General features: G+C 38.5%; 2 long non-coding RNA genes across 2 annotated transcripts; both read left to right on the forward strand.

The window, feature by feature from the left end:
- Positions 1-2,009: 2,009 nt before the first annotated feature.
- LOC121541544 lies at positions 2,010-3,347 on the forward strand. Its single transcript, XR_005995768.1, has 2 exons — positions 2,010-2,538; positions 2,947-3,347. It is a non-coding gene; the product is annotated as an uncharacterized LOC121541544 (long non-coding RNA).
- Positions 3,348-3,700: 353 nt separating this feature from the next.
- Positions 3,701-4,401, forward strand: LOC121541545. The gene is made up of 2 exons (XR_005995769.1): positions 3,701-3,771; positions 3,863-4,401. It is a non-coding gene; the product is annotated as an uncharacterized LOC121541545 (long non-coding RNA).
- Positions 4,402-8,542: the final 4,141 nt, after the last annotated feature.

The following is an 8,542-nucleotide window of genomic DNA, read 5'->3' on the forward strand; positions in this document are numbered from 1 at the left end:
TGTGTGTAGATTGATGAGGGGGAAAAAAACAATGTAATCAATTTTAGAATATGGCTGTAACGCAACAAAATGAGGAAAAAGTCAAGGGGTCTGAATACTTTACAAATGCACTGTATAGTGCATTTCAATAACTTATATTGTCAATAGATATCCCTTTCCTACCCCCTCCTACAGGTTTGGATGGACGGATCAACCAGACCCTTAGGACTGCCACGGGCAAGTCCCTTGACGGGTACCAGGAACGGTGGGAGGACAACCTGAAGGTAGTTCACTTTGCACACAACAGCAGTGTCCTTACCTCCACCGAGTACTCGCCCTATCACCTGCCGTACGGACAGGAGCCGCAGCTGTTGACTGAGGTAAACAATACAATTGTATATACAATTATTGCATATACTGTAGTCTTTCAAATGTGTTATTGACTTAGTGTTGTTGTTTGTCTATTGCTATTTTTGTATAACATACTTTCAGATCACTGAAACCCCACCTTATGTGGTGGAAGATCAGAACACCTTTGAGGACCACCTTCAGGCACGTGCTGAGAAGGATGTGGAGGTTTTTGACCAGGTAAAAATTATTGTCCGATGTTAATTTATTTTCTGGCCCTCCAAAAGATATATAATAAATGTATTTGAAATAATATGAAATATAATTGCATTTATTTCTTATATCAATCAAGGTGAGACTGAACATCGACAAGGTGCAGAAGAAACAGAAGGAGAGCTACCGGAGGAGAATCAAGAAGGGGACCAAGTGCTTTGACATCCGGGCAAATTACTTGGTTTGGAAGAAGGACGAAAGGAAGGCGAGACCTGGGAAACCCCACTTCTCTTTCACTCCTAGCTGGGGTCACCATCCGTTAAGTGGATTTCAAAATCTCAGATAATATATATTTGCATTTGCACACAAAATAACCTGAAGTTAGTTTTAGTTTCCCTATAACTGGTATTTATCTTCCTAGGGTTACCTCGGTGGAAGCCAACAACCTTCTCCCATTGGAGCAGTTGGACGGTCGACCACTGAAAGCCCTGACACCCTACACTTCAGTGAAGCCCAATAGACAAAGTATGTTAAGCTTTGGTTGACATTTGAGAAAGCAAGAAATGGTAGTTATGCTGAGCTTATAAAAATGTACCTCTTCAATTTACCTCTCCAAATGACTAGGACCATCGACTGTCTGAGCCACCTAGGAGGTATCCCATCCACCAGAGCCAGGGAGTTCAGATCAGTCTGATTCTCTGTGCTCTGAGTCGGAGAGGGACCAGCTTGAGGTAGGCTATACCTTCAAAAACAGTTGAAAAGTACTTATCCCCCATTTATAACACTGCACTAATCCATCACATTTTCTCACAGTAAAGTGTAACCTGTGTGTTTGCTTGTTTACCTCTCTGTTTCCTACCCTGTTCCCTTTAACTCTGCTCCTGTTCTCCAGGACTTAGGGGTTCTGCCTAAGACCTGCATCCACCTGATGTCCTCATTTACCAACCACCCTCCAACTTTTCATTACATCATCTACAGCTACTGTTATTGTCATGTTGTCATTATCTGCTAAGAAAGTTTTCTTGCTCTATCATACATGATATGGGAGAAACACATATGAACTAAAAACACTAGCACTGCAAACACTCAGAACAAAGAGAGCAGCATAGCCTGGACTTCGCAGTCTTCCTCTTAAAATCCACCTGCCTGTTGAGAACAAGTGACAGGCAGAACCTTCCACCACACAGCACCCACCTCCTCTTTATTCCACACACCAGAATTCAGTATTTCAGTTTATGATTACCATGTGAGTGTACAAACAATATGTGAAAATAAATTAATGATACAAACTGTACCAAAATAAAGATCAACGTTTATATATTTAAATCTTAAATATTGCCAGGTTGGTTTTCACAGCTGTTTCACAAGGTGTTCATTGTTGTAAATTGTAAGGTATCCCTTGATGGTATTTGTTAGTTCCACATTATTCATTGTTGTATCCTAGGACCTACAACAGGTACATAATGGGTGATTCTTTAACTATGGTACTTTTCTTGTCCCTGGATGAAATAATAAAAACTAAAAAACATTTCTTCTTTTTTGTTTTTGTCATACTTACTCCACCCTAAGGGGAACTTATAAAAAATGTATCATGGCTCAATCATTCTTTTTATTATATAATATGAGGCCTTTTATGCATGGTTTTTACTGTTTTCCCTCTGTCCCTAAGCCAGACTTTGTATCTTCAACCTCGCTTAATTCTAAATTAAATATTTAAATAATGTAGATTTCAAGTACAAATGATAAAATACCATTTATTTCAATTCTACATATTATATATTGTGATACATATTCACATTTTCCTATATTTTTCATAAATAGAACCCTTGTCCCTTGGGGTCACTGTCATTTCCACCACACTGTACAAAATAGAATCCTGGGATCAGTGTTTTAGGTTTGTATATTTAGTAACCATAGCAACAGAAACTCCACAGTGGAACACATGGCTGGATGAAATGGTGTCCTCTACAGGGGGTAATGAAAAGAAGAAAAATCAAGGTAAATATGAGTAAAACTGAGAGTATGTTTATTGGTCGTCATTTCCAAACAGCTCATATTTCACATGGACGTAAAAATAACTGGATACATTTAATTTAATAATGTGTAATTTGTGTATATTTAATGCTAACTCTAAAACTAATATTAGCAGGCTAACATAGCATGAGATTTTAGAGGGAAAGTGGGGAAATGTCATTTCCACCACAGTCATTTCCACCACGGTGTTCATTGTGGTGGTAAAGACAGGTTGTGGTGGAAATGACATTGTTCGTGCTAAACAGCAAATTATTTGGGCTATAATACTGATACTAAATTCAAAAACAGTTTTAACAATATTACAATATTGTTGGTAAATAAGAGAACAATAGATAAGTAGGTTTGACATGATGTCTTGGCTCTTTCTTTAAGATGGCAAGCAATACCACAGCACAGAGGTCAAGATCATACAGAGAAAGAATAAAATCAGATCCACTTAAATATGCAGAGTCCCTCAAGAAGGACAGAGAAAGATACCTGAAGAAAAAGCAACAAGGTGTTGTTAAATCTGTGACAGAAATGCCGAAAAGAGAACAACGAAAAATGAGAAGACAGTGGCGAATTTCTCAACGAAACAGACGTAGGAAATGGAAAATGGTCTCAGCAGTGAATAGTTTCATGGCACATACAACACCACCACCATCACCAGACAACATGAGTGTTAATGCAGAAGACATCCCTGAAACACCTCAGCTGTGTGAGCCTACACCAGAGAGAACTCCACAGAGGAAAAGAGGGAGAAAAAAGGTTGCGAAGGCAAAAGCAAAGGTGTACAGAGATCTTAATGACATTAAACAAAAGCTTGAGGATGCCCTCAGAAAAGTTGAAAAATACAAAAAAAAAGTAATCGACTGAAGAAGAACCTGGGGATCCTAGAGTCACCTAAAATGAAAACAAAGCAACAGATGCAGCAAGAAAGCAAGCAATTAAAGAAGACACTCCTATTCCATAACACCATTATGTCAGAAATAAGAAAAAAGTATCAGAATGTTGACAATCGTAAAGCTCGGCAACTGATCTCCAAACTTGTGGCTGGCAAGATCTTAAAAAAATACCGCCTGGTCACCATGGCCAAGAAGGAGTTTGGATTCTCTACAAAACTAATCAGGACAAACATGACAAGGGCCGACAAACTAGATGGATAGTCTCCTTCCTGATGACCTGCTGACCATCAAAGTAACCATGCAGATACATCAGGTATCACACATGTCACTTTTGTTATGAGAGTTTAACATTTTTCAATTTACTGTATATCTCCACAGTATTCAAATGCACTTTGTTCTTTTAGATTGTCTCTACAAGACCGGAGGAGATTTCTTGGCGAGTTCTCAGCTGCTTTTGTGCAGATCCCCATCCTTGCCAGTGTTTTGGTCTCAAAAAAGTCAACATACTGGGAGCACAGAACATGGAGACTGCATTGGGATCACCAAGTTCAAGCACACTTACCAGCACATCTCAACCCATCATAGACCTGCATGAGGGACTGATTGGAAGTTGGTGTGTGGTACGGTATGATGGGGGATCCTTACCCTGGCATTATACAGGATGTGGACCCTGAGGGTTGTGCTCTGGTGAGAACCATGAGTCATATTGGCAAAAACAAGTTCTTCTGGCCTATGAGAGACGATGTTATTTGGTACTGGCCAGAAGATGTGATCAGGCTGGTCCCAGAGCCTCAACCAGTAACAAAGAGGCATGTGATGGTGGAGCCAACAGTTTGGAAAGAAATATGCTCTGTTCTTGACCATGAAACATAACTGAACCTCTGGCCCATATGCAAGTTTGACAGATACAGTATTTAGCAAATACAATGTCTATTTAGTCAGATTCAACTTGTTATTCCACATGATTACGTTTGACAGTACATGGATTTACGATATAACACACATGACAGTAATGTTTAAGTACAGAGTGTTTGCTCTGGTTCAGCATAGGCATATACGTTTTCAATTTCAAAATATATTGCCTATTTTATCTGTTATTCAACTGGTTATATTAAGGTTATGTTAAGGTAATGATGACATAAAGGGTTTGCTCTAGTTTGTACTAGTTTGCTCTAGTTCAGCATGTAGAAAACAGTGAAGAAATGATTTGCTGATTTTTAACACAAATTCATGTTTTTTCATTTTTTGGATTGTTTTTAATTTAAAAATATTGGTGATATGTTTTTGTTCACAAATGCTGTTGCTTATTGATTTGCTCTGGTTCACCACATAGAGCAGTAGAAAAATTGTTTTTAATTGGAAGTTGCCTATCTGTCATTTCCGCCACACACTGTCTCTTCCGCCACGCCATGTCATTTCCACCACAACACATATTTTAAAGTAAAACATATAAAAAACATACAATCAAACCAACTATATTCAGTGGTGTTGATAATTGTGCAGTTAGGGCTAAGATTTGTGTATACACTTTGAGAAATATATGATTTTGAGCTATGATAAGAAAATGAAATGTTCCATTGACCTAGTTTTAGGTGTTTTTTAGTGTAAACATTGTAAAATCTTTACAGTTACATTTCTGAAAAAAAAAAAAATTACAAATTTGAACAGATATGTGTGTGCTATTTAATCAAATATATTTATAACAGAAGATATTTCATTATTTTCTCTTAAAAATACATGTTTTGTTATGTGATGGAAATGACCGTTTTCTTGGACTGTCAGATAAAAATGGCAAAAAATATATATTAGTAAATACAAATCATCACAGCCAACTTCAGGGAAGGTTTCCAGACAGATTGAGAAACCAACTGATACTAAAAAATTGTTTGTAGAAATGTTTTTATTTTCTGAAACTGTCTAGCTCAAAGAGTACCATAGTTGAAGAATTACCCATATATATTCAACCACAAGGGTGTACTAATGAGCTATGCGAGATATAATTTTTAAAAATCATAATAGAGGACTACTGAAATAATATTATTTCAGTGTAGATAAGGGAAGGGCAGTTTAAAATAAAAACATACCAGCCAGACAAGCCAGTGAATGAATCAAACTGATTTGCATATGAATGGAGTGGAAATTAGCTGACTTTGTGATCTGTAAGGTAAGTAATATTAATGTGTCAAGCAGATGACACATATTCCTTGCTATTTCCGAAACGTAGCAACGTTTAAGACATAGCTTTCATTATGTTGTAATGTTAACAAGGTACTCAAAAGTAGTTCGAAGTAATGTTTTCATCTTATTAGCTAAACAAAACTAGTTTAAACAGCGAAATTGTCGCGGAAATCAGCCTTGTTTCCATAATGATGAAGAAAATAACGTAATTTAGGTTGCAATGATCTCCAAAATTCGACACAATACGTCATCACAACGTTGATTTAGCAATGGACGCCAATAGTTTATCGTCACATCGTTGATATAGCAACGGAAGCTAATAGTTAATCGAATTCCATTGTGATGCAGGGGGGCACACTTTTTGGCTGGGGGACATTATTTGGCATGACAGGCCCAAGAAGCAGCAATTATTATTATTATTATTATTATTATTATTATTATTATTATTATTATTATTATTATTATTATTTTTATTTTTATTTTTTTTATTTTTTTTATAACAATAATAAAGGAAATGTATACAGTATATATTATATATACAGTATATATTATATATGTAATATATATACAGCAACTGTAAAAAGTTTGGACACACCTACTCATTCAAGGGTTTTTCTTTCTTTTTACTATTTTCTACATTGTAGATTAATAGTGAGGACATCAAAACTATGAAATAACACATATGGAATCATGTAGTAACCAAAAAAGTGTTAAACAAATCAAAATATATTTTAGATTTTAGATTCTTCAAAGTAGCCACCCTTTGCCTTGATGACAGCTTTGCACACTCTTGGCATTCTCCTCAACCAGCTTCATGAGGTATTCACCTGGAATGCTTTTCCAACGGTCTTAGAGGAGTTCCCACATGTGCTGAGCACTTCTTCGCTGCTTTTCCTTCACTCTGCGGTCCAACTAATCCCAAACCATCTCAATTGGTTTGAGGTCGGGTGATTGTGGAGGCCAGGTCATCTGATGTAGCACTCCATCAAATAGCCCTTACACAGCCTGGAGGTGTGTTTTGGGTCATTGTCCTGATGAAATCAAATAATAGTTCCACTAAGCTCAAACCAGATGGGATGGCGTTTCGCTGTAGAATGCTGTGGGAGCCATGCTGGTTAAGTGTGCCTTGAAATCTAAATAAAACGCCTCCTCCTCCAACTGTCAATCTCCCTCGGCCTGGGGCTCCATGCAAGATCTCACCTCGTGGAGTTGCAAAGCACCCCCACACCATAACGCCTCCTCCTCCATGCTTCACAGTGGGAACCACACATGCGGAGATCATGCGTTCACCTACTCTGCGTCTCACAAAGACACGGTGGTTGGAACCAAAAATCTCAAATTTGGACTCATCAGACCAATGGACAGATTTCCATTGTAATGTCCATTGCTCGTGTTTCTTGGCCCAAGCAAGTCTCTTCTTCTTATTGGTGTACTTTAGTAGTGGTTTCTTTGCAGCAATTCGACCATGAAGGCCTGATTCACACAGTCTCCTATGAACAGTTGATGTTGAGATGTGTCTGTTACTTGAACTCGTTGAAGCATTTATTTGGGCTGCAATCTGAGGTGCAGTTAATTGCTGATTTCTGAGGCTGGTAACTCTAATGAACTTACCCCATGCAGCAGAGGTAACTCTGGGTCTTCCTTTCCTGTGGCGGTCCTCATCAGAGCCAGTTTCATCATAGCGCTTGATGGTTATTACGACTGCACTTGAAGAAAGTTCTTGAAATTTTCAGGATTGCCTGACCTTCATGTCTTGAAGTAATGATGGACTGTCATTTCTCTTTGCTTATTTGAGCTGTTCTTGCCATAATATAGACTTGGTCTTTTACCAAATAGGGTTATCTTCTGTATACCACCCCTACCTTGTCACAACACAATTGATTGGCTCAAACACATTAAGAAGGAAATAAATTCCACAGATTAACTTTTAAGAAGGCACACCTGTTAATTGAAATGCATTCCAGGTGACTACCTCATGAAGCTGGTTGAGAGAATGCCACGAGTGTGCAAAGCTGTCATCAAGGCAAATGGTGTTTAACACTTTTTTGTTTACTACATGACTCTATATGTGTTATTTCATATTTTTGATGTCTTCACTATTATTCTACAATGTAGAAAATAGTAAAAATAAAGAAAAACCCTTGAATGAGTAGGTGTGTCCAACCTTTTGATTGGCACTGTATATACAGTATATATATTTTTGTTGTTTCCTGTTTTGCATGTTATTGTGGCATTGATACATGTTACATGTCAGTTTGCAAACAATGTTAAGAAAATGTTTAACAAATTAATAAAGCTGCATACAAATATGGTCTCTTTTTTGCTTTCTTGAGTAAGGCAGCTCCAAAATGCAGGTGTTTCAGCCTAGCTCAGTGCTTTCTGTGGTGGTGAGGCAGCCAGCGGAAAATACAGAGCTGTCACGATCGTTATTAGATGAGACGGACCAAGGCGCAGCGTGATAAGCGTACATCTTTAATTAGTACTTAACACACTAACAAAACCAAAACAACAAACCAACGATACGTGAAGTCCTGAGGTTACACACACCAAACCTTTACGGATCAAGATCCCACAAACTAACTGGTGCCAATAGGCTGCCTAAGTATGGTCCCCAATCAGAGACAATGAGCTACAGCTGCCTCTGATTGGGAACCACCCTGGCCAACATAGAACTAAACGATCTAGTACAAAAAACATAGAAAACTAAACATTGAAAATCCACACCCTGGCTCAACATGTAAGAGTCCCCAGAGCCAGGGCGTGACAGTACCCCCCCCAAAAGGCGCGGACTGCGACCGCGCCACACAAACACAAGAGGGTAGGGGCCGGGTGGGCATTCCGCCTCGGAGGCGGATCCGGCTCCGGGCGTGACCACCACCTTTTCTCCACCTCCCCGTTGCGCCCCT

This window comes from Coregonus clupeaformis, chromosome 27 (genome assembly GCF_020615455.1).
Source record: "Coregonus clupeaformis isolate EN_2021a chromosome 27, ASM2061545v1, whole genome shotgun sequence".
In the NCBI taxonomy this organism is placed as follows: Eukaryota; Metazoa; Chordata; class Actinopteri; order Salmoniformes; family Salmonidae; genus Coregonus; species Coregonus clupeaformis.